General features: G+C 53.5%; 2 long non-coding RNA genes across 3 annotated transcripts in view; one reads left to right on the top strand and one right to left on the bottom strand.

Annotated features, from left to right (window-relative positions):
• The window catches only part of LOC144376445 (uncharacterized), a 542546-nt gene that overhangs the window by 19781 nt on the left and 494895 nt on the right, over positions 1 to 27870 (bottom strand). The gene's annotated exons all lie outside the window — the stretch shown is intronic.
• On the top strand, positions 72 to 15624 carry LOC144376444 (uncharacterized). 2 transcript variants are annotated; one of them, XR_013436939.1, is made up of 4 exons: positions 72 to 142; positions 5537 to 5613; positions 8692 to 8875; positions 9911 to 15624. It is a non-coding gene; the product is annotated as an uncharacterized LOC144376444 (long non-coding RNA). The 2 variants fall into 2 exon arrangements; XR_013436940.1 differs by lacking the exon at positions 5537 to 5613.

The raw sequence follows: 27870 nt of genomic DNA, 5'->3' as shown, positions 1-27870 counted from the left end.
GGGTGGAGTCCCCACCCCAGGATATGGATGCGCCCATACAAAGGAGTCCCAGATTGATTCTCCCTTTTGAAGGAGCCTTCAGGAAGGTGTCTAAGCAATTTGGAAGCAGTCTTCAATCTCCAACTTCTACCCCAGCAAAACGGTAAGAAATAAATGGTTGTTTGTAAGTCAGAGGTGCATTGGGGTTTTGTTTTAGAAGCCTGAATGAGCCAATGCACAGATATTTCCTTATAGTGATCTGCCGGTTTTTTGTTTAAACTATTTTTGCTAATGGGGATTGAGCCTAGGACTACTTTATCACTGAGCTACATCTATAGCCCATTTTTTTTGAAAATATATTTTTAGTTGTCAATGATCCTTATTTTGTTTGTTTATATGAGGTGTTGAGAATTGAACTCCTTGTCTCACACATGGTAGGCAAGAGCTCTACCACTGAGCCACAACTCCAGCCCCCTCAGCCCATTTTTATTATTTGTTTTACTTTTTATTCTGAATCAACAGGGTCTCACTACCTTGCTTGAGATTGTCCTAAAATTGGTATCCCGAAGTTTCATTCTCCTGAATACCTGGGATCATAGTCATGAGTCACTTTGCCTACTTTATTTGTCCTTATTTAAGCGAGTTTTTGGAATATATTTGTTGAATTGGCCCTAACTCTTCAAAATGAGTTTGTGGAAGTGAAATCACTGGGTCAGTACCCAAGGTCCAGAAACAGGGTTGTCAGTCCTTACATCTCTGCCGATTCAGTAGGTAGACTTCCTTTGCATTTTGTTCAGCCCCTGAGTGATAGAACATTCTGTCTTTATATTTTATATTTCTTGGGGGGCCCCAGGGGTTGAACCCCAGGGAGATTAACCACTGAACCACTTTCCCAGCCAGTTTTTTATATTTTATTTAAAGACAGGATCTAGCTAAGTTGCTGAGGGCCTTGCTAAATGGCTGAGACTGGCTTTGAATTTGCACTCCTGTCTCAACCTCCTAAGCTCTGCTGAGAATACCAGAGTGTGTGCCACCTTGCCCAGCCTTTCCTTTCTTTGTTAATTGTTTTATGGTTCTCCCCCCCCCATACTAGGAATTACACCTAGATGTGTTCTACCATTGAGCTTTATCCTTGGCCTTTTTAAAAATTTTTCTTTAGAGGCAGGCTAGCTTGGAACTTTTCATCCTACTGCCTCACCTCTGGAGTAGAGTTATTTCATATTTGTTGTTGCTTTTTGTTTTCTTTTTATGGAAGGGGGTCCAGGCTAGCCTTAAAGTTCAAGGCTCAAGTTGTCCTCTTGTCTGAGCTTTATGAGCAGCTGGGACTACAGGCTTGTACTTTCTGTGAGCAGGTTTAGGTGTTTGTATTTTGTTTTTCTTAAGATTTTCATCCAAATAAAGTTTGACTCCAGTTGGGTGAAGTTTTTCATCATTTCAGGAACATTTTGCAGTTTTACAACTGTAGAGCTTGCATGAGAGTTTATTCCTACGTGTCATATATTTTTAACAATTGCTGTTTTCTATGCTGAGGGTATGGGGTGAATGTTAAGCATGTGGGGTGGTCCTGGGTTTAATGTCTAGAGTTCAGGTGTAGCACTACGCCAACCACCCCCACAACCCTCCAACCCCTCATTTATGAGAGAGAGAGAGAGAATCTTTCAATGTTTATTTTTTAGTTTTCAGGGAACACAACATCTTTGTTTGTATGTGGTGCTGAGGATCTAACCCGGGCTGCACGCATGCCAGGCAAGCTCGCTACCGCTTGAGCCGCATCTCCAGCCCCTCTCATTTATTTCTAATGAGTTTTTCCCCATTGTGTTCTAACTGGTTATTCTTGTTTATAAATATATTTGTTTTCTAGCATTCTTGTGACCTAAACAATTTAATGAATGATAATATACATTCTCTATTTTTGGTGGAACTGAGGATTAAATTCAGAGCTGAACTCAAGGGCTTGCTTTTTTTGGGGGGGGGGTGAGGATTTGGCTGTTGAACCCAGATATTTTCTTTTTTTTTTTTTTTAGTTGTAGTTGGATCCTCTGCTTTGTTTTTAAGTGGTTCCAAGGGTGGAACTCAGGGCCTTGCAAGTGCTAGGTAAGCGCTCTACCACTGAGCCACCACCCATCCCCCCTTTTTACTTTTTAAGACAGTGTCTCCCTAAATTGCTGAAGCTGGTCTCAAACTGGGATCCCTCCTTCCTAAGTTTGCCAAGTTGTTGGGATTAAAGGAGTGTACCTCTGTAACCAGCTGGACATTCATTCCTTTGTGTGTGTGCCTCCCAAAATGCACACGCATGTGCGTACTCTCGTGTGTGTGTGTGTGTGTGTGTGTGTGTGTGTGTGTGTGTGTTTGATACTGGGGATTCAACCCAGGGGAGGTTCACCATTAAGCTACAGCTATGTGGTTTTTTGTTTGTTTGTTTGTTTGGTTGGTTGGTTGGTTGTTTTTTTTTAGGAGGGATTGAATCCAGGCCGCTTAAGCACTGAGCCACATCCCCAGCCCTTTTACAACATTTTATTTAGAGACAGGGTCTCACTGAGTTGCTTAGTGACTTACTAAGTTGCTGAGGCTGGCTTTGAACTCACAATCCTCCTGCCTTACCCTCTGAGCCACTGGGATTACAGGTGTGCACCACCTTGCCTGGATCAGCCATGACAATTTTCATTGCTTATTTTGGCAGAAGGTCTGAATTCCCAGGCTGCTTTCTAAATCTCATCCCTCCTGCCTTAGTGGCTTAGTTCCTTCTCAGTTGCTGAGAGGGGATTACACATGGTCATCACTGTGTCTGGCTCTCAGATTTTTTTTTTGTTTTTTTTTTTAAAGAGAGAGAGAGAGAGAGAGAGAGAGAGAATTTTTAATATTTATTTTTCAGTTCTCGGAGGACACAACATCTTTGTTGGTATGTGGTGCTGAGGATCGAACCCGGATCCCACGCATACCAGGCGAGCGAGCTACCGCTTGAGCCACATCCCCAGCCCTCTCACGTTTTTTTAATGAAGACTTTTCCCTTAAAGTGTTTATGATAATCAATGGTAATCTTCTGTATAGGAAGTTGTATTGGTGGTTGGTGCTGGTAGTAATGTTTCCACAGGAGTGTTTCTATTGTACATATATCTTTTGTTTGTTTGTTTGTTTGGGGGCCTATCCTGTTGTTTGTGAACTGCTTTAAAGTTCTTTTATTATTATTATTATTATTTTCTGGAACTAGAAATTGGACCCACTGAGCTTTATCCCTGGCCTTTTTTTATTTTTCGTTTAGAGGTAGGCTAGCCTGGAACTTTTCATTGTACTCCCTTACCTCTGGAGAGGTTATTTCATATTTGTTGTTGTTGTTTGTTTTCTTTTGCTGGAAGGTCTTCTTATGTTGTACAGGCTAGTCTTAAAAGTTTTGGGTTCAAGTTGTCCTCCTGTCTCAGCTTTCTGAGCAGCTGGGACTATAGGCTGGTACCTTCTGCGTCCAGGTTTAGACACTTGTATTTTTTTTTTCTTGGGATTTTCATTCAAAAAGAGGTTTGACTTCAGTAGGGTGAAGTTTTTTATCATTTGGGGAATGTTTTGCAGTATCATAACTGTAGAGCTTGCATGAGAGTTTATTCCTAGGTGTCAAATATTTTTAATAATTGCTGTTCTCTGTGCTAAGGGTATAGGGTGAATATTGAACACGTGTGGAGGCCCTGGGTTTAATGTCTAGAGTTCACATACAGTGAGACGCCAACTCTCCCCCACCCCAACTCCTCACCCCCTCCTCTATTCCTAATGAGTTTCTTCTCATTGTGTTCTAACTGGTTATTCTTGTTTATAAAGATATTTATTTTCTCGCATTCTTATGACTTAATTTAACGAATCATAATATTACATGCTGTATGTTTGGCGGAACTGGGGATTAAACTCAGAGTTGCTCTCATAAGAGTTGCCACCTTATTTCTTTCTGGTTGGGATTTAGGGGTTGAACCCAGAGATTCTCTGCCACTGTGCTAAATGCCAAGCCCTTTTTACTTTTTATTTTAAGATGGTGTCTCCCTCAGTTGCCAAGGCTGGCTTCAAACTTCCGTTCCTCCTTTCTTATTTTGCTGAGTTGCTGGGATTAAAGGAGTGTACCTCTTTAACCAGCTGGACATTCATTGTGTTGTGTTTGTGTGTGCACTTGATACTGCTGATTGAACCCAGAGGAGTTTTATCACTGATCCACATCCTCATCCAGTTTTTTATTTTTATTTAGAGACAGGGTCTGTCTGAGTTGCTTAAGGCTTCACTAAATTTCTGATGCTGATTTTGAATTTGTGCTCTTCCTGCCTCAGCCTCCCAAGCTCTGCTGGGATTACACATGTTGTCACTATGCCAGCCTGCCCCGTACTTTGTGAATTGCTTTATGGTTGGTTTTTTTTTTTTTTTTTTTTTTTTTTGCTGAAACTAGGGATTGGACCCAGGAGTGAACTACTACTCACTGAACTTCATCCCTGGCCCTTTTTATTTTTTATTTAGAAGCAGGCTAGCCTGCAACTTTTTATCCTTCTGCCTCACCTGCTGAGTAGAGTTATTTCATATTTGTTGTTGTTTGTTTTCATTCTTTCTTTCTTTTTCTGGAAGAGGGTCTTCCTATGTTGTCCAGGCTAGCTTTAAAGTTTGGGGCTCAAGTTGTCTTCCTGTCTCAGTTTTCTGAGCATCTCGGACTACAGGTTGGTACCTTCTGTGTCTAGGTTTAGGCTTTTGTCTTTTAATATTTTCTTGATAATTTTCATCCAAATAGATGTTTGACTCTAGTTGGGTGAAGTTTTGCATCATTTAAAAAGGTATCAGGAAAGTTTTGCAGTTTGTTTTTTTTTAGTTGTAGTTTGACACAATATCTTTAGTTATTTTTATGTGGTGCTGAAGATCGAACCTGGGGCTTCCCACGTGCTAGGCGACCCACAATCCCAGCCCGAAAGTTTTGCATTTTTATAACTGTAGAGCTTGCATGAGAGTTTATTCCTAGGTGTCATATATTTTTAACAATTGCTGTTTTCTGTGCTGAGGGTAAAAGGTCAATGTTGAGCATGTGTGGAGGCCCTGGGTTTAATGTCTAGAGTTTACATGCAATGCCATGCCAAGCATCCCCCAACCCCTAACCCCCTCCCCTATTCCTAATGAGTGTTTCCCCATTGAGTTCTAAGTTGTTATTCTTGTTTATAAAGATATTTGTTTTGTAGTATTCTTATAACTTAAAGAATGTCTTTTAATGTTTTCTTTTAAATTATAGATGACACAGTACCTCTATTTTGTTTGTGTATTGTTTTATGTGATGCTGAGGATTGAACCCAGTGCCTCAAGCATGCTAGGAAAGCACACTACCACTGAGTTACAACCCCAGCCCACTTTAACAATTTAATGAATGATAATATATGTCTTCTATTTTTGGCAGAACTGGAGATTAAATTCAGAGCTTCACTCATGGGCCAATATTCTGTTTTTTGTTTTGTTTTGTTTTGTTTTTTTCTCCCCTGGTAGTCATTTCAGGGTTGAATCCAGATATTCTCTGTCACTGAGCTACATTCAAGTCCTTTTTGCTTTCTATTTTAAGACAGTGTCTCCCTCAGTTGCTGAGACTGGCTTAAAACTTTGGTTCCTCCTTCCTCAGTTTGCAGAGTTGCTAAAAAGGTGTGTACCTCATTAACAAGTTGGACATTCATTCGTGTGTGTGTGTGTGTGTGTGTGTGTGTATGTGTGTGTGTGTTTGATACTGGGGATTAAATCCAGGGGAGTTTTACCACTGAGCTATAGCCTTTGAGTTTGTATTGTTTTGTACTGGGGATTGAACCCCCGGGCGCTTAAGCACTGAACCATATCCCCAGCCCTTTTTAAATATTTTTTTACAGACAGGGTCTCACTGATTTGCTTACTGACTCATTAAATTGGTGAAACTGGCTTTGAACTATCAATCCTCTCGCCCCAGCTTCAAAAGCCACTGAGACTATAGGTTTCCACTACCTCTCCTGGCTTGGCCAGGGCAGATTTTATTGCTTATTTTGGCACAAGGGCTAAATTGCCCAGGCTGTTGTTCACTAACTTTCTTTCTTCCCTCCTTATTCCCCCAGTGATTCAGAGGGAATTACATATGGTTACCACTGGGCAAGGCTTTCATGTTTTTTAAATATTTTTTATTGTCATTGGACCTTTATTTTTTTATTTATACGTGATGCTGAGAATCCAACCCAGTGCCTCACACCTGCCAGGCAAAGCTCACTACAACTGAGCCACAACCCCAGCCTTCTCATGTTTTTCAATTAAGGCTTTTCAAGTGTTTATGATAATCAGTGGTAACTTATCTATAATAAGATGTATTGGTGATCTTACTGGTAGTAATGTTTTCATAGGAGTATCACTATTGTATCTATATCTTTATTTCTTTGTTTTTGATACTGGGGATTGAACCCATAGGCACCTAACCACTGTATCACATCCCCAGCCAGTTTTTTTTTTATATTTTATTTAGAGACAGGGCCTTGGTGAGTTACTTTCTATTTTAAGACAGTGTCTCGCTAAGTTGCTGAGGCTGGGTTTGAACTTGCATTCCTCCTGCCTTAGCTTTCCATGTTGCTGGGATTACAAGGCTCTGCTGGCTCTCTATTTTTTTAATGATTTTATAGCCTGCTATAGAACTTTGGTCTTTGTCTCTGTTTTAAGGGTTTAGTAAGCAACTGAAGCTTTTATTTAAGCAAGGTATTAAAGCATTCAATAGAGACAGTGGCAGTAGGATTTTTTTTGAGAGAGAGAGAGAATTTTTTAATATTTATTTTTTAGTTTTTTTGTGAACACAACATCGTTATTTTATTTTTATGTGGTGCTGAGGATGGAACCCAGCACCCCACGCATGCCAGGTGAGTGTGCTTACCGCTTGAGCCACATCCCCAGCCCAGAGTTTATTGAAAAAGAATGAAAATAGTTGTGTAGGTTTACAATGCTCAGAGGAGAAACAATAATGTGAAAATATCCTCATAGAATACACCATGTAGAGGAAGTACTTTAACCACATAATAGGGTTTCCAAAATTTTTAAAGCCCACTTGTTCAATTAATATGGAAACAGGCCTTGTGAAAAATAAAGTCTCATTGAAGCTGAGGTTTTTCTGTATAGAAACAGTTCTTGGAGAAAGTCAGATTGATCACCTTGATGGACAGTCACCATAACAGGTAAGGTCTCTTATTGCTAGTTGGTAGCAGGTGGTATTGGTGGCTAAGGCTTCTAAAATTTATTCACAGCTGATAAGGACTTGCCTTGTCACTGCTTGGCTCTAGGATTTCAGAGAAATGTCATGGGCTTTCCCATGAGAGAGTGTGGCTCTTCCTTAACCTAAACTCTCAAGCTGTCTGTCAAACTCTTAAGCTGGGATCTTTTCTGAAGCTCAGTAGTTTAGATCAGTAGCTGACACGTGGGGAGTCTGATGGGATATAGGAGGTCTGGTAACATACCATGTTCTAGCAAGGAGGAAACATGCTCCAAAAACATCAAACTAGTTACATAACACACAGCCCAGCATCAAAACCAAACCACCCTCTGCCCTGGTTCCAGGATCAACCCATGAACAGGTGGACATAGGTGCCATAATTCCAAGCCTTTGTACATTCTGGAGTCTGAAAAAGCTACTCATGAGGTATAAGGAAAAAGTGGGTAGAGAGAATGAGTTCTTAGATGAAGAACCCGACTAGCCTGGTGGACCATGCCTGTAATTCTAGTGACTTGAAAGGCTTAAGCAACAGGGTTGCAAGTTGGAAACCAGCCTCAGCAACTTACAAAATGCTGTTACAACTTACAAAATGGCCATGGGAGTTGCTCCATGATAGAGTGACCCTGAGTTCCATCCCCAGCATTGCCCTCACCACTCCCCTCCACCCAGAAAAAGCCTGTTTGCTCTTGCCAGCATGGCTGTGGGGTCCAGAAATAGACAGAGCATTCCCACTGGGTTCCCACTGGTCATAGCTACTCTTTTACAAGTTTCACCTCCTTCTCCATGCCTCTTCAAAAATCTTTTCCAACAACTTTATCTTACCCCCAAACATTATGATATTCATTAAAATTACATTCATTGTGACATCTTGTTCTCAAAATTAATTTTTTTTGACCCATGCAAAGCATGTGTTCACTCCAGTCACCACATGTGCCCCTTATTGAAGTGTGGGTCTGTATGTTTTTATGTTGTTTGTTCTTGAGGACTTGAATTTTTTTTGTATGTTGTGAAAGGGACTTTTGTGTGTGTGTGTGTGTGTGTGTGTGTGTGTGTGTGTGTGTGATGCTGGGGATTGAACCCAGGGTGGTTTGCAGGCATGGCAAGCACTCTATCAACTGAGCAATATCCCCAGCTCTAAAAGGTACTTTTATACAAGGTTATTGCTGATTCAGTGACTTTTCTAATGATTTTCATGAGAATGAGGAATCATAAATTTTCATTTACTTCCCTTTTTTTCCTTTTGCTAAATTGGTGCAGGTATCATCAGGTAGTAGAAATGTTTTTCAGCACTCCTGTCTGGTCCCTGAGTGCTTTTGACTTTTAGCTCACGGCCATGAAGCTGGTTATAGAATTCAGTTGCACATGTGTTAAACTGTTATTCAGGTCAAGTGGGTGTTGACCTTATAAAATATGTTCCTGAGGCTGTGAGGTTAGATTCAGGTTCCTATTGTTTACATTTATGATCTTGTCTCTAGCTGGAAATGTGGTGTCATTTAATTTTTTTTTTTTAGGTACCAAGGATTTGAACCCAGTGATGCTTAACTGCTTAACTACAGAATCACCTACCCAACATTTTTAATATTTTACTTAGAGATGGGGGTCTCATTAAATTGCTTAGGTCCTCTATAAGTTGCTGAGGGTAGCATTGAACTCATAATCCTCCTGCTTCAACATCCTGAGCTGCTGGAATTACAGGTAAGAGCCACCATACCCAGCCTGGGGCATTATTTTCAGGATTTTGTGTCACTATTAGGCTTTGTAAAACTTCTGCCATTGTTGTTGTTGCTGTTTGACAGATCCATGAAACTCTATCATGGCATTTTTCTCTGTCCTTGAACTTTATTTCATTTAGGAAATGACTACCTGTGAGTCAAATTTGGCCTGCCACATGTTTTTCTAAGTAAGGTTTTATTGGAACAGTCATGACTGCTTTTTTGGCACAGGAGCACAGTTGAATAGTGGTGCAGACTGGATGATTCACAAGGCAGAATTATTTACTGGTTGGCTCTCCAAGGAGCATTTTCTAGTCTGCATTCCTGTATCCTTCACCTTCTTTAGACAAGGCTTGTGGCCTGTGTTAGTCGGGTTTTTTGTCACTAACAACAAAGTACATGACAAGAACAACGTAAAGAACTAAAATTTTATTTTGGCTCATAGTTTTAGAGGTTCAATCCATGGTAGACTTTCTGCATTGCTCTGGGCCCAAAAATGAGGCAGAATGTCATGGTGGAAGGGCATGATGGAGGAGTGCTACCCCATTAATTTTGGCCAGGAGACAGGGAAAGGGGAAGAGACCACAGGGAAAGGTATCCAGTGACCCACTTTCTTCAATCATACCCCACCTGCTTATGATTCCCCCACACTGTGATTACTCTAATAAAAATAAGATGAACCCATTTAGGTCACAGCTCTAAGTCTAATCATTTCACCTTGAATAATTGTGCATTCACAACTTTTCAGGACACTTCATGTCCAAATCATAACATGATTCTTTCAGCCTAGGCTGCAGGGCCCTTACTTTAGTAGTTTCCTTACCAAGCAAAATGCTGCCCTTACCTGGGTATATTCTCTGGTAGGGGAGAGATGGGCAATAGGAAATAAATTAGTAGATAGTGCAGTAAATTACAAAGTGGTTGAGCAGAGGGTTGTGAGGAAGCAGTGGGATAGTACACTGGACACTGAGGTTCTTCCCAGGCCTGGCATCCATGAGCTCTTCCATTTGTTCTTCAGCTTTGACCCTTCGAGTGAAATTGGACTATTTTCACACCTCCTTCCTTCACCTCCCCAGCTACAGCCAGTGCCCTTCTTGGTCTCTACAAACTGTGAGTACTCAGGGGAAGAACCCACTGGACTCACTAGGGTGAGTGCAGATGAAAATGCACACAGGGTATGTCGTTGGGGGTGAGGAGCTTCTGGAAGAGGGAATTGGAAGGGAAGCGGTATTAGGTGGCCTGGCCCACACAGATGCAACAAGGTAGACCCTCTTTCTTGTGTCAGATCCCTTGATGGGTTTCTTGGCTGTCTTGCTTTGGAGTTTGACCTTGACCTGTGGGCATTTACCACATGATATTGACATGAGAGTTATAAAAATTTTGATCAATTGTGTTTTCAAAATCATAGAAATAATGGACCCACATCAGGATTGTAATGGAAATTCAGTAGAAGTTATTTGTAATGTCTGGCACATGGTTAAGTACCAACAACATTTGCCAAATGAAGTAAAATAGTTGTATTCCATATAGTTATAGTGCTTAGGAACTTTGGTTTTTATGTAATAGTTGAGTTTTCTCTTCTATAAGATGGAAGGGAACAATTAACTTTAATTTCCAATTACTATTAACTCAAATGGTTGAATATAGGTTTTCTAAGAAAAATGAATATAAGATGTACTTAAGGAATACATTTGTTATTGGTTCATGTTAATGAATTTTGCCACTTGATGGACATTTCCTTACTGGGAGGCTCATTTATATTTTCAGTATAAAGATTTCACAGAAAAATAAGCCAAGTGCCTTTATCTTAAAATTAATAATAATTTCAGTTATGTATTTAAAGAATTAAAATACTTTTGTATTGGTATTGTCATCAAGTTCCTATAGGTTGAAGCCTCCAGGATATTAATTGTGAGGATCAGAGACTCAGGCAAATGGTATATTTCTGGTGGTGTAACTAATAATTTTATTAAGTCAATATTTGTGGTTATGTGATTGAGGTTTTTATATATTTGCTAAATATTTTTTTAAGAATAAGTTCAGGACTGGGGTTGTAGCTCAGTGGCAGAGCACTTGCCTATCATGTGTGAGGCACTGGGTTCGATTCTCAGCACCACTTATCAATACATACAATAAAGGTCCATTGACAATGAAAACTAAGATAAAAAAAATAACCTCACATGAAAAAAAATATAAAGATGCTATGTTAGCTTTTCATGGGTGTGATCCAAATACCTGAACAAGAGCAACTTGGAGAAAAGAGTTTATTTTGGTTCATGGTTTCAGAGGACTCAGTCCATGTCAGTTAGCACCATTGATCTAGGACCCAAATGAGGCAGAATATCATGGCAGAAGAATATGGTCAGGGAAAGCTGCTCAGCTCTTGGCAGCAGGGAAGCAGGATAGAGGAGGAAGGGGACAAGGACAAATAATTGTTCTCAAAGGCAAACCCATAATGAACTACTTCCTCCATTCAGGCCCCATATGCCGATACTCTTGACCAACTCCCTGTCGTCTGTTCAAATTATTAAGCCAGCTATTAGATTAACCCACTGGTAAAGTCAGAAACTTCGTGAACTTTCACCTCTGAACATGGTGGCATTGCCTTAATCATGGGCTGCCCAGATTTAAAAAAAAAAAGTAACAGATTCTATTATTGGTTCTATTTTAGGATAATTTAGTAGTTATAACTGAGTTTCATGATGTAATTTGTTTTATGACTTCGTATTGTCTAAATGTCTAGAGTATCAAGAGAGTCTCATAAAGAGCAGGACATGAGGGAGGTTCTTAGGGGAAGGGTTATTGATCCTATGAAGTTAACACAGTATTGACATGTGCACCATAGAGCAGTACATATCTGAGATGAGAAAGAGCAAGTTCACTTGAATTTGTTCTGGTTTGGTGGCCCCATGTTGTTGGTGGAATTAGCAGACTAAGGCTCTAGGTTTTGTTTTGTTCTTGCCATTCTGGTGATTAAAACTATGGCCTGGTGCATGCTAGGCAAGGAATCGCTGATTGAGACTCCTAGCTTTAGGCGGCAGGCTATAAAATTTTAGGCAGCTTTTCTTTTTGGAACAAAATAGACAATTTTAATTTTAAATCATCTAAGTAACAGTAATTTATATAAAGGATTTTCCTGGAACAAAATGATGCTTGCTCACAGGCATACATTTATGGTATTGCTCTATGATGGAATGTTTTCTGACAAATGCATCCTGAGATAATTTTGTCCATATGCAAACATCAGAGTATGGACCTAATAAAGTAAGATGGCTACATCACTAGGTGATCTAGTCTGATGGGATCAACAACTTACAAACTGATCTTCATTGACTGAAATGTTATGTCATATATGACTGTAACTTGGACCACAAAGGTAAAACTTTTGTCAACAGCTCAGCATTTTTTATGGGTTTGTATCATTCTCACATGAATAAACTGAGGTTTGAGGAGAAAGGTTGGCTTCTGGAAGTCTCCCATATCAGACTTCCAGGAAAAGCCAGTTTGACCCATTCCTAGCCAGTAAGCTCTCTGGGTACCTGATGTGTGAAAATCATGTGACTGAAATGAAGGGGAAGAAGCCCTTTCCAGAAGGAGGAGCTATATTGGTGGCCAAGCCGAGATGTTCCTGCTTCAGATGGTAAGTCTCCTTCCCTCATATAGTGGGGGGTGGGGGGGGGATGTGGATACAGGATTGACTAGGACTTTGGTTTTCCTGGGACTGGATTGTCATGGGACTGCTAGGTTTCTGTCACACTTGGGGCTGAACATTGAGACACAGCAGCAGAGCTGGAAACATCACAGGCAATCCAGACTTTCAGCTCTACCATTCAAGTGTGAGAAGTAGGATTATGAGGAAAGGCCACAGGTGCACAGTAGGTATGAGTGCAGGAAATAAGAACCAGCTGGATAGTGCAAGTGTGGGCATTGAAAATGGAGATGTGGCTGGAAGTGCAAGAGTTGTGGCCATTTAGGAAGAAGCTGCAGATAGGTACTCCATAAGCCCCACCCCCCGTGCCCCAGCCTCCCTTCCTTTTGTGTGTTACAGGTTCCTTACGCTTGTTGCCTAGATTTTTTGCTTTGGACCCTTGCTACATTCCTCTGCCACATTCTCTGCACCAGGGCTGTGCCCTTATTCCATTGCCACGTTTACTTCCTGGTCTTAACAATTTGGCTTCACAAAATTACCAGGCCGTTGTGTACAACTTTCATGGCCACAGATTCCCATCCTTACTCTAAATGACAAGACCCTTTCCTTAGGTCCATTTCCCCAATGCTTGCATGGGCTAGTTATTCTATATACTTGTCCAAGATACAGTCCTGACCCTTGTAAGGGACTCTTATCTCTGTTGCCCAGTCAAGTGAATGTGACTGACAAAACAAGCCCCAATGTCCTGGGCTAGTGCCTGGGCCTCTAACTTGAGACCATTACCACATCCTCTTTCCCAGACCAGTCCCTACCTTTACCTTCATGTTCTTAACAAATGGTTATTTTGAAAAGGATTTCCCTGTGTTTCCAGAATTCCATGACCATGTGTCCATGTCACTTGCATTCTACCTTAGCTCACCAAGACCCACATCCATGAACCTTGCACTGGAACTTTATCTGGAACAACCCCACTCCTAATCCCTGCTCATGATTCTTGAATCATCCATTTTCCCGGAGTCACATCCTTCCCTTTCTACCAGGATATGGCAATGCCTTTATATAGGCTCCTGATTGAGTGCCATGACAAGAGGACAAACTGGAGTCTTCAAACACAACTTTAGTACCCAATGCTTAATGGTTAGACATTCCCTTGTCAAGGATCCTAATGTGCTACCCTGGCCAGAGCACTGAAACAATCCCAGATGGGAACTTATGGAGACACTGATTCTGTGGATCCACCAGACCCAATTGTGTCCTAAATACAAGTCCATTAACTGGGTTATTTACATGAGCAGTTTTCTTGCTCGGACCCATGGTGCCAGGATTCCCTTGGGCCTACACATCTAGCCTGAGACATTACATGGGCATCAGGATTGGGATCCTCCATTGAGCCACTTGCATGGAAACTTACAGGAGACATCCTATACCTGTTTTGTCCTCTACTCCCATGCCACATTACCTGGCCAGGCTCTGCCTTGGTTTTGTGGCTTCAGCACATGGCGGAATATTCCCATGTGTTTCCATTGCATAGGCTTCTTGCTTGGGCTACTTGCTTTCAAAATTTACACATTCATTCTATATCCCAGGACATTACATGGCACCCCAATGCTCTCCCAATTCCTTAGCCTACCCCAAGGACCTGACAAGAGAATTTCTGAGGCAGCTGTCTCAGCCTGCCAAGCTGGCATGCTGGAGGAACAATAGAATCTCCTTAAATGAGGACACTGTCTGGGAATATTTGCACTCCCCCTTGCATAGGCCCCTTGGCCTTGTTTTCAAAACCTCAGATGTGGGCCTCCTTGCTTGCTTTCCTCTCTTCTCCAGGACCCAGGAACCTCCCCTGAGATTCTGGTGGCCTTTGTTGCCAGCAAGCCCTGGGCTTGGGCTGCAGGCCGCTTGCCTGGGCCCTTTAGCCTCCCTCAGCTGTTGCCATGCTCTCCCACCCCAGAAAGCAAACAATGAAACTGGGCCTTGAGCCTGCCTCCCCCTGGACCACACTATCCACCTTGTGCTCTCACTCTCCCCTCTCTCTCCCCTCTCTCTCTCCTCTGTCTCCCCTCCCTCCCCCCTACAGCCAAAACTCACTGCCCTCTCTCTCCACTCTCTATCCAATCTATCCTCACTGTGCCCTCTCTCCACTCTCTCCAAACCCTCCTCAGGCATGATTAGGGCCCTGGAACATGAATCTCCAGGCCTGGATTGGCTCCTTGCTGGAGCCCCAGACCACTAATGACCAGATCCCTGGCACTGTCCCCTTCTCAGGATTTCAGACCCCTTGCTAAGACATCCTCTTGGGCCTCCCATCTGTTGCACTGTTGCTGAGGTATCCAAGGACTGACCACACACTCAGCTCCCCCTGAAACTCCATAGCCTGGGCTCCACTAATGGGACCCCTCTCACCCAGCTCGGTCTCTCGCCTGGGCCCCCTTGGCTGCAGGAACCCTGACACCTGGCAGTGGCCCTGGGCGCTGCGCTGACCTTGGCCTGCACAATCCCCACCCCTCTCCTCCCCTCCCTCCCCTGCCCTCTCGCCTTACATGCTGCCCCTAAGCCCAGCCAGCCCTGCCCATCCTCTCCCTGGAGCTTTAAGCTCCTGGGCTAGGCCCCCCAGCACATGTTCTTCCTCATGTCCCACAGCGTGCCTTGGCGTCGGTGGCCTCACTCCAGGTCGTCCTTCGGACTGGGCCCCTTGTTGGGCCCCCTACCCCGCGCGCTCCCCGCGGTCCCCCTTGCGCCGCCCCCCCCACCGCACCCCACTCTCTCCTCCTCGTCCTCCTCTTGCTACCCCTTCCTCCCCTTCCCTCTTTCCCCTTGAGCTCTCTCCCTGCTGCTTGTCCTAGGTCACGTGGCTCCCTAGCCTGTACTCCTCCAATGGGTCCCAGGACCCCTCCCACCCAGCCACCCAGCTTCATGCAGGCCTCTGGCAGCCTTTCCACACGAAGGGCCCTCCTTTGCCCCTGCTTGGGTCCAGGTCCCTCTCTTGAGGATCTACTCCCCTGGATTGCAGAGGAGTGCATCAGCTGGCCTCTGCACCCTGAAGGCTCCCTAGGGGAAAAACAGCCCCGCCCCTTGCCTGGGCCCCCTGGGCTGCAGGAACCCAGACACCTGGCAGTGGACCTGGGCGCTGAGCTGACCTTGGCCTGCGCGATCCCCTCCCCTCCCCTCCCTCCCCTGCCCTCTCGCCTTGCATGCTGCCCCTAAACCCAGCCAGCCCTCCCTATCCTCTCCCTGGAGCTTTAAGCTCCTGGGCTGGGCCCCCCAGCCCATGTTCCTCCTCCTGTCGCATGGCATGCCATGGCGTCGGGTGGCATCTCTCCAGGTCATCGGGTCGGACGGGTTTCCCTTGCTTGGACCCCTACCGCGCACGCTCCCTGAGGTCCTCCTTGCGCCGCCCCCCCCACCGCACCCCACTCTCTCCTCCTCCTCCTCCTCTGGCAGCCCCTTCCTCCCCTTCCCTCTTTCCCCTTGAGCTCTGTCCCTGCTGCTTGTCCTAGGTCGCATGGCTCCCTATCCTGGGCTCCTCCAATGGGTTCCGGGACCCCTCCCACCCAGCCACCCAGCTTCATGCTGACCTCTGGCAGCCTTTCCACACGCAGGGCCCTGCTTTGGCCCTGCTTGGGTCCAGGTCCCTCTCTTGAGGATCTACTCCTCTGGATTGCAGAGGAGTGCCATCAGCTGGCCTCTGCGCCCTGAAGTCTCCCTATGGGTAACACAGCCCCGCCCCTCGCCTGGGCCACCTTGACTGCAGGAACCCTGACACCTGGCAGTGGACCTGGACACTGAGCTGACCTTGGCCTGCAGGATCCCCTCCCCTTACCTGCCTCCCCTGTCCTCTTACCTTGCATGCTGCCCCTAAGCCCAGCAAGCACTCCCTATCCTCTCCCTGGAGCTTTAAGCTCCTGGGCTGGGCCCCCACAGCGCGTGTTCCTCCTCGTGTGGCGTGGCGTGCCATGGCGTCAGGTGGCTTCGCTCCAGGCTCCAGGTAGTCAGGTCGGACGGGGCCCCTTGCTTGGGCCCCCTACTGCGCACGCTCCCCGCGGTCCCCCTTGCGCCCCCCCTCACCGCACCCCACTCTCTCCTCCTCCTCCTCTGGCAGCCCCTTCCTCCCCTTCCCTCTTTCCCCTTGAGCTCTCTCCCTGCTGCTTGTCCTAGGTCACGTGGCTCCCTAGCCTGTACTCCTCCAATGGGTCCCAGGACCCCTCCCACCCAGCCACCCAGCTTCATGCAGGCCTCTGGCAGCCTTTCCACACGAAGGGCCCTCCTTTGCCCCTGCTTGGGTCCAGGTCCCTCTCTTGAGGATCTACTCCCCTGGATTGCAGAGGAGTGCATCAGCTGGCCTCTGCACCCTGAAGGCTCCCTAGGGGAAAAACAGCCCCGCCCCTTGCCTGGGCCCCCTGGGCTGCAGGAACCCAGACACCTGGCAGTGGACCTGGGCGCTGAGCTGACCTTGGCCTGCGCGATCCCCTCCCCTCCCCTCCCTCCCCTGCCCTCTCGCCTTGCATGCTGCCCCTAAACCCAGCCAGCCCTCCCTATCCTCTCCCTGGAGCTTTAAGCTCCTGGGCTGGGCCCCCCAGCCCATGTTCCTCCTCCTGTCGCATGGCATGCCATGGCGTCGGGTGGCATCTCTCCAGGTCATCGGGTCGGACGGGTTTCCCTTGCTTGGGCCCCCTACCGCGCACGCTCCCTGAGGTCCTCCTTGCGCCGCCCCCCCCACCGCACCCCACTCTCTCCTCCTCCTCCTCCTCTGGCAGCCCCTTCCTCCCCTTCCCTCTTTCCCCTTGAGCTCTGTCCCTGCTGCTTGTCCTAGGTCGCATGGCTCCCTATCCTGGGCTCCTCCAATGGGTTCCGGGACCCCTCCCACCCAGCCACCCAGCTTCATGCTGACCTCTGGCAGCCTTTCCACACGCAGGGCCCTGCTTTGGCCCTGCTTGGGTCCAGGTCCCTCTCTTGAGGATCTACTCCTCTGGATTGCAGAGGAGTGCCATCAGCTGGCCTCTGCGCCCTGAAGTCTCCCTATGGGTAACACAGCCCCGCCCCTCGCCTGGGCCACCTTGACTGCAGGAACCCTGACACCTGGCAGTGGACCTGGACACTGAGCTGACCTTGGCCTGCAGGATCCCCTCCCCTTACCTGCCTCCCCTGTCCTCTTACCTTGCATGCTGCCCCTAAGCCCAGCAAGCACTCCCTATCCTCTCCCTGGAGCTTTAAGCTCCTGGGCTGGGCCCCCACAGCGCGTGTTCCTCCTCGTGTGGCGTGGCGTGCCATGGCGTCAGGTGGCTTCGCTCCAGGCTCCAGGTAGTCAGGTCGGACGGGGCCCCTTGCTTGGGCCCCCTACTGCGCACGCTCCCCGCGGTCCCCCTTGCGCCCCCCCTCACCGCACCCCACTCTCTCCTCCTCCTCCTCTGGCAGCCCCTTCCTCCCCTTCCCTCTTTCCCCTTGAGCTCTCTCCCTGCTGCTTGTCCTAGGTCGCTTGGCTCCCTAGCCTGTGCTCCTCCAATGGGTCCCGGGACCCATCCCACCCAGCCACCCAGCCACCCAGCTTCATGCTGGCCGCTGGCAGCCTTTCCACACGCAGGGCCCTCCTTTGGCCCTGCTTGGGTCCAGGTCCCTCTCTTGAGGATCTACTCCCCTGGATTGCAGAGGAGTGCCATCAGCTGGCCTCTGCACCCTGAAGGCTCCCTATGGGTAACACAACCCCGCCCCTCGCCTGGGCCCCTTTGACTGCAGGAACCCTGACACCTGGCAGTGTACCTGGGCACTGCGCTGACCTTGGCCTGCAGAATCCCCTCCCCTTTCCTCCCTCCCCTGCCCTCTCGCCTTGCATGCTGCCCCTAAGCCCAGCCAGCCCTCCCTATCCTCTCCCTGGAGCTTTAAGCTCCTGGGCTGGGCCCCCCAGCGCCTATTCGTCCACGTGTCGCGTTGCGTGCCATGGCGTCGGGTGGCGTCGCTCCAGGTCGTCGGGTCGGACGGGGCCCCTTGCTTGGGCCCCCTACCATGCGCGCTCCCCATGGTCCCCGTTGCGCCCCCCCTCACCTCACCCCACTCTCTCCTACTCCTCCTCCTCTGGCAGCCCATTCCTCCCCTTCCCTCTTTCCCCTTGAGCTCTCTCCCTGCTGCTTGTCCTAGATCTCCTGGCTCCCTAGCCAGTGCTCCTCCAATGGGTCCTGGGACCCCGCCCACCCAGCCACCCAGCCACCCAGCTTCATGCTGGCCGCTGGCAGCCTTTCCACAAGCAGGGCCCTCCTTTGGCCCTGCTTGGGTCCAGGTCCCTCTCTTGAGGATCTACTCCCCTGGATTGCAGAGGAGTGCCATCAGCTGGCCTCTGTGCCCTGAAGGCTCCCTAGGGGTAACACAGCCCCGCCCTTCGCCTGGGGCCCCTTGACTGCAGGAACCCTGACACCTGGCAGTGGACCTGGGCACTGAGCTGACCTTGGCCTGCGTGATCCCCTCCCCTCCCCTCCCTTCCCTGCCCTCTCACCTTGCATGCTGCCCCTAAGCCCAGCCAGCCCTCCCTATCCTCTCCCTGGAGCTTTAAGCTCCTGGGCTGGGTCCCCCAGCGCGTGTTCGTGGTCGTGTCGCATGGCGTGCCTTGGCGTCGGGTGGCGTCACTCCAGGTAGTCGGGTCGGACGGGGGCCCCTTGCTTGGGCCCCCTACCGCGCGCAATTCCCGCGGTCCCCCTTGTGCCGCCACCCCCACCCCACCCCACCCTCTCCTCCTCCTCTGCCGCCCCTTCCTCCACTTCCCTCTTTCCCCTTGAGCTCTCTCCCTGCTCCTTGTCCTAGGTCGCGTGGCTCCCTAGCCTGGGCTCCTCCAGTGGGTCCCGGGACCCCTCAAACCCAGCCACCCAGCTTCATGCTGGCCGCTGGCAGCCTTTCCACACGCAGGGCCCTCCTTTGGCCCTGCTTGGGTCCAGGTCCCTCTCTTGAGGATCTACTCCCCTGGATTGCAGAGGAGTGCCTTCAGTTGGCCTCTGTGCCCTGAAGGCTCCCTAGGGGAAACACAGCCCCGCCCCTCGCCTGGGCCCCCTTGGCTGCAGGAACCCTGACACCTGGCAGTGGACCTGGGTGCTGAGCTGACCTTGGCCTGCGAGATCCCCTCCCCTCCCTCCCCTGCCCTCTCGCCTTGCATGCTGCCCCTAAGCCCAGCCAGCCCTCCCTATCCTCTCCCTGGAGCTTTAAGCTCCTGGGCTGGGTCCCCCAGCGCGTGTTCGTGGTCGTGTCGCGTGGCGTGCCATGGCGTCGGGTGGCGTCGCTCCAGGTCGTCGGGTCGGACGGGGCCCCTTGCTTGGGCCCCCTACCGCGCGCGCTTCCCGCGGTCCCCCTTGCGCCGCCCCCCCACGCCCCCCACCCCACTCTCTCCTACTCCTCCTCCTGTGGCTGCCCCTTCCTCCCCTTCCCTCTTTCCCCTTGAGCTCTCTCCCTGCTGCTTGTCCTAGGTCGCGTGGCTCCCTAGCCTGGGTTCCTCCAGGGGGTCCCGGGACCCCTCAAACCCAGCCACCCAGCTTCATGCTGGCCGCTGGCAGCATTTCCACACGCAGGGCCCTCCTTTGGCCCTGCTTGGGTCCAGGTCCCTCTCTTGAGGATCTACTCCCCTGGATTGCAGAGGAGTGCCTTCAGCTGGCCTCTGTGCCCTGAAGGCTCCCTAGGGGAAACACAGCCCCGCCCCTCGCCTGGGCCCCCTTGGCTGCAGGAACCCTGACACCTGGCAGTAGACCTGGGCGCTGAGCTGACCTTGGCCTGCATGATCCCCTCCCCTCCCCTCCCTTCCCTGCCCTCTCGCCTTGCATGCTGCCCCTAAGCCCAGCCAGCCCTCCCTATCTTCTCCCTGGAGCTTTAAGCTCCTGGGCTGGGTCCCCCAGCGCGTGTTCGTGGTCGTGTCGCGTGGCGTACCGTGGCGTCGGGTGGCGTCGCTCCAGGAAGTCGGGTCGGATGGGGGCCCCTTGCTTGGGCCCCCTACCGCGCGCGCTTCCCGCGGTCCCCCTTGCGCCGCCCCCCGCCCCCACCCCATTCTCTCCTCCTCCTCTGCCGCCCCTTCCTCCACTTCCCTCTTTCCCCTTGAGCTCTCTCCCTGCTGCTTGTCCTAGGTCGCATGGCTTCCTAGCCTGGGCTTGTCCAGTGGGTCCCGGGACCCCTCAAACCCAGCCACCCAGCTTCATGCTGGCCGCTGGCAGCCTTTCCACACGCAGGGCCCTCCTTTGGCCCTGCTTGGGTCCAGGTCCCTCTCTTGAGGATCTACTGCCCTGGATTGCAGAGGAGTGCCTTCAGCTGGCCTCTGTGCCCTGAAGGCTCCCTAGGGGAAACACAGCCCCGCCCCTCGCCTGGGCCCCCTTGGCTGCAGGAACCCTGACACCTGGCAGTGGACCTGGGCACTGAGCTGACCTTGGCCTGCATGATCCCCTCCCCTCCCCTCCCTTCCCTGCCCTCTCACCTTGCATGCTGCCCCTAAGCCCAGCCAGCCCTCCCTATCCTCTCCCTGGAGCTTTAAGCTCCTGGGCTGGGTCCCCCAGCGCGTGTTCCTGGTCGTGTCGCGTGGCGTGCCGTGGCGTAGGGTGGCATTGCTCCAGGTCGTCGGGTCGGACGGGGGCCCCTTGCTTGGGCCCCCTACCGCGCGCGCTTTCTGCGGTCCCCCTTGTGCCGCCACCCCCACCCCACCCCACACTCTCCTCCTCCTCTGCCGCCCCTTCCTCCACTTCCCTCTTTCCCCTTGAGCTCTCTCCCTGCTCCTTGTCCTAGGTCGCATGGCTCCCTAGCCTGGGCTCCTCCAGTGGGTCCAGGGACACCTCAAACCCAGCCACCCAGCTTCATGCTGGCCGCTGGCAGCCTTTCCACACGCAGGGCCCTCCTTTGGCCCTGCTTGGGTCCAGGTCCCTCTCTTGAGGATCTACTCCCCTGGATTGCAGAGGAGTGCCTTCAGCTGGCCTCTGTGCCCTGAAGGCTCCCTAGCGGAAACACAGCCCCGCCCCTCGCCTGGGCCCCCTTGGCTGCATGAACCCTGACACCTGGCAGTGGACCTGGGCACTGAGCTGACCTTGGCCTTCGCGATCCCCTCCCCTCCCTCCCCTGCCCTCTCGCCTTGCATGCTGCCCCTAAGCCCAGCCAGCCCTCCCTATCCTCTCCCTGGAGCTTTAAGCTCCTGGGCTGGGTCCCCCAGCGCGTGTTCGTGGTCGTGGTCCTGTCGCGTGGCGTGCCGTGGCGTTGGGTGGCGTCGCTCCAGGTCGTCGGGTCGGACGGGGGCCCCTTGCTTGGGCCCCCTACCGCGCGCGCTTCCCGCGGTCCCCCTTGTGCCGCCACCCCCACCCCACCCCACCCTCTCCTCCTCCTCTGCCACCCCTTCCTCCACTTCCCTCTTTCCCCTTGAGCTCTCTCCCTGCTGCTTGTCCTAGGTCGCGTGGCTCCCTAGCCTGGGCTCCTCCAGTGGGTCCCGGGACCCCTCAAACCCAGCCACCCAGCTTCATGCTGGCCGCTGGCAGCCTTTCCACACGCAGGGCCCTCCTTTGGCCCTGCTTGGGTCCAGGTCCCTCTCTTGAGGATCTACTCCCCTGGATTGCAGAGGAGTGCCTTCAGCTGGCCTCTGTGCCCTGAAGGCTCCCTAGGGGAAACACAGCCCCGCCCCTCGCCTGGGCCCCCTTGGCTGCAGGAACCCTGACACCTGGCAGTGGACCTGGGCGCTGAGCTGACCTTGGCCTGCGCGATCCCCTCCCCTCCCTCCCCTGCCCTCTCACCTTGCATGCTGCCCCTAAGCCCAGCCAGCCCTCCCTATCCTCTCCCTGGAGCTTTAAGCTCCTGGGCTGGGTCCCCCAGCGCGTGTTCGTGGTCGTGTCGTGTGGCGTGCTGTGTCTTCGGGTGGCATCGCTCCAGGTCGTCGGGTCGGTCTGGGCCCCTTGCTTGGGCCCCCTACCGCGCGCGCTTCCCGCGGTCCCCCTTGCGCCGCCCCCCCCACCCCACCCCATTTTCTCCTCCTCCTCTGCCGCCCCTTCCTCCACTTCCCTCTTTCCCCTTGAGCTCTCTCCCTGCTGCTTGTCCTAGGCCACGTGGCTCCCTAGCCTGGGCTCCTCCAGTGGGTCCCGGGACCCCTCCCACCCAGCCACCCAGCTTCATGCTGGCCGCTGGCAGCCTTTCCACAGGCAGGGCCCTCCTTTGGGCTGCTTGGGTCCAGGTCCCTCTCTTGAGGATCTACTCCCTGGATTGCAGAGGAGTGCCTTCAGCTGGCCTCTGTGCCCTGAAGGCTCCCTAGGGGAAACACAGCCCCGCCCCTCGCCTGGGCCCCCTTGGCTGCAGGAACCCTGACACCTGGCAGTGGACCTGGGCGCTGAGCTGACCTTGGCCTGCGCGATCCCCTCCCCTCCCTCCCCTGCCCTCTCGCCTTGCATGCTGCCCCTAAGCCCAGCCAGCCCTCCCTATCCTCTCCCTGGAGCTTTAAGCTCTTGGGCTGGGTCCCCCAGCGCGTGTTCGTGGTCGTGTAGCGTGGCGTGCCGTGGCGTCGGGTGGCATCGCTCCAGGTCGTCGGGTCAGACGGGGCCCCTTGCTTGGGCCCCCTACCGCGCGCGCTTCCCGCGGTCCCCCTTGCGCCGCCCCCCCACGTCCCCCACCCCACTCTCTCCTACTCCTCCTCCTGTGGCTGCCCCTTCCTCCCCTTCCCTCTTTCCCCTTGAGCTCTCTCCCTGCTGCTTGTCCTAGGTCGCGTGGCTCCCTAGCCTGGGCTCCTCCAGTGGGTCCCGGGACCCCTCAAACCCAGCCACCCAGCTTCATGCTGGCCGCTGGCAGCCTTTCCACACGCAGGGCCCTCCTTTGGGCTGCTTGGGTCCAGGTCCCTCTCTTGAGGATCTACTCCCCTGGATTGCAGAGGAGTGCCTTCAGCTGGCCTCTGTGCCCTGAAGGCTCCCTAGGGGAAACACAGCCCCGCCCCTCGCCTGGGCCCCCTGGGCTGCAGGAACCCTGACACCTGGCAGTGGACCTGGGCGCTGAGCTGACCTTGGCCTGCGCGATCCCCTCCCCTCCCTCCCCTGCCCTCTCGACTTGCATGCTGCCCCTAAGCCCAGCCAGCCCTCCCTATCCTCTCCCTGGAGCTTTAAGCTCCTGGGCTGGGTCCCCCAGCGCGTGTTCGTGGTCGTGTAGCGTGGCGTCGCTCCAGGTCGTCGGGTCGGACGGGGGCCCCTTGCTTGGGCCCCCTACCGCGCGCGCTTCCCGCGGTCCCCCTTGCGCCGCCCCCCCCACCCCACCCCATTCTCTCCTCCTCCTCTGCCGCCCCTTCCTCCACTTCCCTCTTTCCCCTTGAGCTCTCTCCCTGCTGCTTGTCCTAGGTCGCGTGGCTCCCTAGCCTGGGCTCCTCCAGTGGGTCCCGGGACCCCTCAAACCCAGCCACCCAGCTTCATGCTGGCCGCTGGCAGCCTTTCCACACGCAGGGCCCTCCTTTGGCCCTGCTTGGGTCCAGGTCCCTCTCTTGAGGATCTACTCCCCTGGATTGCAGAGGAGTGCCTTCAGCTGGCCTTGTGCCCTGAAGGCTCCCTAGCAGAAACACAGCCCCGCCCCTCGCCTGGGTCCCCTTGGCTGCAGGAACCCTGACACCTGGCAGTGGACCTGGGCGCTGAGCTGACCTTGGCCTGCGCGATCCCCTCCCCTCCCTCCCCTGCCCTCTCGCCTTGCATGCTGCCCCTAAGCCCAGCCAGCCCTCCCTATCCTCTCCCTGGAGCTTTAAGCTTTTGGGCTGGGCCCCCAGCGCATGTTCATTGTCATGTCGCTTGGCGTCGTCGAGTGGCTTCGCTCCAGGTCGTCAGATCGGCAGGGGGCCCCTTGCTTGGGCCCCGTACCGCGCGCGCTTCCCGTGGTCCCCCTTGCGCCGCCCCCCCATGCCCCCCACCCCACTCTCTCCTACTCCTCCTCCTCTGGCTGCCCCTTCCTCCACTTTCCTCTTTCCCCTTGAGCTCTCTCCCTGCTGCTTGTCCTAGGTCGCGTGGCTCCCTAGCCTGGGCTCCTCCAGTGGGTCCCGGGACCCCTCAAACCCAGCCACCCAGCTTCATGCTGGCCGCTGGCAGCCTTTCCACACGCAGGGCCCTCCTTTGGGCTGCTTGGGTCCAGGTCCCTCTCTTGAGGATCTACTCCCCTGGATTGCAGAGGAGTGCCTTCAGCTGGCCTCTGTGCCCTGAAGGCTCCCTAGGGGAAACACAGCCCCGCCCCTCGCCTGGGCCCCCTTGGCTGCAGGAACCCTGACACCTGGCAGTGGACCTGGGCGCTGAGCTAACCTTGGCCTGCGCGATCCCCTCCCCTCCCTCCCCTGCCCTCTCGCCTTGCATGCTGCCCCTAAGCCCAGCCAGCCCTCCCTATCCTCTCCCTGGATCTTTCTCCTGGGCTGGGTCCCCCAGCGCGTGTTCGTGGTCGTGTAGCGTGGCGTGCCGTGGCGTCGGGTGGCGTCGCTCCAGGTCGTCGGGTCGGACGGGGGCCCCTTGATTGGGCCCCCTACCGCGCGCGCTTCCCGTGGTTCCCCTTGTGCCGCCCCCCCCCACCCCACCACATTCTCTCCTCCTCCTCTGCCGCCCCTTCCTCCACTTCCCTCTTTCCCCTTGAGCTCTCTCCCTGCTGCTTGTCCTAGGTCGCGTGGCTCCCTAGCCTGGGCTCCTCCAGTGGGTCCCGGGACCCCTCAAACCCAGCCACCCAGCTTCATGCTGGCCGCTGGCAGCCTTTCCACACGCAGGGCCCTCCTTTGGCCCTGCTTGGGTCCAGGTCCCTCTCTTGAGGATCTACTCCCCTGGATTGCAGAGGAGTGCCTTCAGCTGGCCACTGTGCCCTGAAGGCTCCCTAGGGGAAACACAGCCCCGCCCCTCGCCTGGGCCCCCTTGGCTGCAGGAACCCTGACACCTGGCAGTGGACCTGGGCGCTGAGCTGACCTTGGCCTGCGCGATCCCCTCCCCTCCCTCCCCTGCCCTCTCGCCTTGCATGCTGCCCCTAAGCCCAGCCAGCCCTCCCTATCCTCTCCCTGGAGCTTTAAGCTCGTGGGCTGGGTCCTCCAGCACGGGTTCCTGGTCGTGTAGCGTGGCGTGCTGTGGCGTCGGGTGGCGTCGCTCCAGGTCGTCGGGTTGGATGGGGCCCCTTGCTTGGGCCCCGTACCGCGCGCGCTTCCCCTTGCGCCGCCCCACCCCCACCCCATTCTCTCCTCCTTCCTCTGCCGCCCCTTCCTCCACTTCCCTCTTTCCCCTTGAGCTCTCTCCCTGCTGCTTGTCCTAGGTCGCGTGGCTCCCTAGCCTGGGCTCCTCCAGTGGGTCCCCGGGACCCCTCCCACCCAGCCACCCAGCTTCATGCTGGCCACTGGCAGCCTTTCCACACGCAGGGCCCTCCTTGGCCCTGCTTGGGTCCAGGTCCCTCTCTTGAGGATCTACTCCCCTGGATTGCAGAGGAGTGCCTTCAGCTGGCCTCTGTGCCCTGAAGGCTCCCTAGGGGAAACACAGCCCCGCCCCTCGCCTGGGCCCCCTTGGCTGCAGGAACCCTGACACCTGGCAGTGGACCTGGGCGCTGAGCTGACCTTGGCCTGCGCGATCCCCTCCCCTCCCTCCCCTGCCCTCTCGCCTTGCATGCTGCCCCTAAGCCCAGCCAGCCCTCCCTATCCTCTCCCTGGAGCTTTAAGCTCCTGGGCTGGGTCCCCCAGCGCGTGTTCGTGGTCGTGTAGCGTGGCGTGCCGTGCGTCGGGTGGCGTCGCTCCAGGTCGTCGGGTCGGACGGGGCCCCTTGATTGGGCCCCTACCGCGCGCGCTTCCCGTGGTTCCCCTTGTGCCGCCCCCCCCCCACCCCACCACATTCTCTCCTCCTCCTCTGCCGCCCCTTCCTCCACTTCCCTCTTTCCCCTTGAGCTCTCTCCCTGCTGCTTGTCCTAGGTCGCGTGGCTCCCTAGCCTGGGCTCCTCCAGTGGGTCCCGGGACCCCTCAAACCCAGCCACCCAGCTTCATGCTGGCCGCTGGCAGCCTTTCCACACGCAGGGCCCTCCCTTTGGCCCTGCTTGGGTCCAGGTCCTCTCTTGAGGATCTACTCCCCTGGATTGCAGAGGAGTGCCTTCAGCTGGCCACTGTGCCCTGAAGGCTCCCTAGGGGAAACACAGCCCCGCCCCTCGCCTGGGCCCCCTTGGCTGCAGGAACCCTGACACCTGGCAGTGGACCTGGGCGCTGAGCTGACCTTGGCCTGCGCGATCCCCTCCCCTCCCTCCCCTGCCCTCTCGCCTTGCATGCTGCCCCTAAGCCCAGCCAGCCCTCCCTATCCTCTCCCTGGAGCTTTAAGCTCGTGGGCTGGTCCTCCAGCACGGGTTCCTGGTCGTGTAGCGTGGCGTGCTGTGGCGTCGGGTGGCGTCGCTCCAGGTCGTCGGGTTGGATGGGGCCCCTTGCTTGGGCCCCGTACCGCGCGCGCTTCCCCTTGCGCCGCCCCACCCCCACCCCATTCTCTCCTCCTCCTCTGCCGCCCCTTCCTCCACTTCCCTCTTTCCCCTTGAGCTCTCTCCCTGCTGCTTGTCCTAGGTCGCGTGGCTCCCTAGCCTGGGCTCCTCCAGTGGGTCCGGGACCCCTCCCACCCAGCCACCCAGCTTCATGCTGGCCACTGGCAGCCTTTCCACACGCAGGGCCCTCCTTTGGCCCTGCTTGGGTCCAGGTCCCTCTCTTGAGGATCTACTCCCCTGGATTGCAGAGGAGTGCCTTCAGCTGGCCTCTGTGCCCTGAAGGCTCCCTAGGGGAAACACAGCCCCGCCCCTCGCCTGGGCCCCCTTGGCTGCAGGAACCCTGACACCTGGCAGTGGACCTGGGCGCTGAGCTGACCTTGGCCTGCGCGATCCCCTCCCCTCCCTCCCCTGCCCTCTCGCCTTGCATGCTGCCCCTAAGCCCAGCCAGCCTCCCTATCCTCTCCCTGGAGCTTTAAGCTCTTGGGCTGGGTCCCCCAGCGCGTGTTCGTGGTCGTGTAGCGTGGCGTGCCGTGGCGTCGGGTGGCGTCGCTCCAGGTCGTCGGGTCAGACGGGGCCCCTTGCTTGGGCCCCTACCGCGCGCGCTTCCCGCGGTCCCCCTTGCGCCGCCCCCCACGTCCCCCACCCCACTCTCTCCTACTCCTCCTCCTGTGGCTGCCCCTTCCTCTCCCCACCTCTTTCCCCCTTGAGCTCTCTCCCTGCTGCTTGTCCTAGGTCGCGTGGCTCCCTAGCCTGGGCTCCTCCAGTGGGTCCCGGGACCCCTCAAACCAGCCACCCAGCTTCATGCTGGCCGCTGGCAGCCTTTCTACACCACCGCCTTGGCCTGCTTGGGTCCAGGTCCCTCTCTTGAGGATCTACTCCCCTGGATTGCAGAGGAGTGCCTTCAGCTGGCCTCTGTGCCC

This window comes from Ictidomys tridecemlineatus, chromosome 3, assembly GCF_052094955.1.
Source record: "Ictidomys tridecemlineatus isolate mIctTri1 chromosome 3, mIctTri1.hap1, whole genome shotgun sequence".
Classification (NCBI taxonomy): domain Eukaryota; kingdom Metazoa; phylum Chordata; class Mammalia; order Rodentia; family Sciuridae; genus Ictidomys; species Ictidomys tridecemlineatus.
Note: the sequence above shows the minus strand (reverse complement) of the source record. Positions and strands in the feature narration are given on the sequence as shown.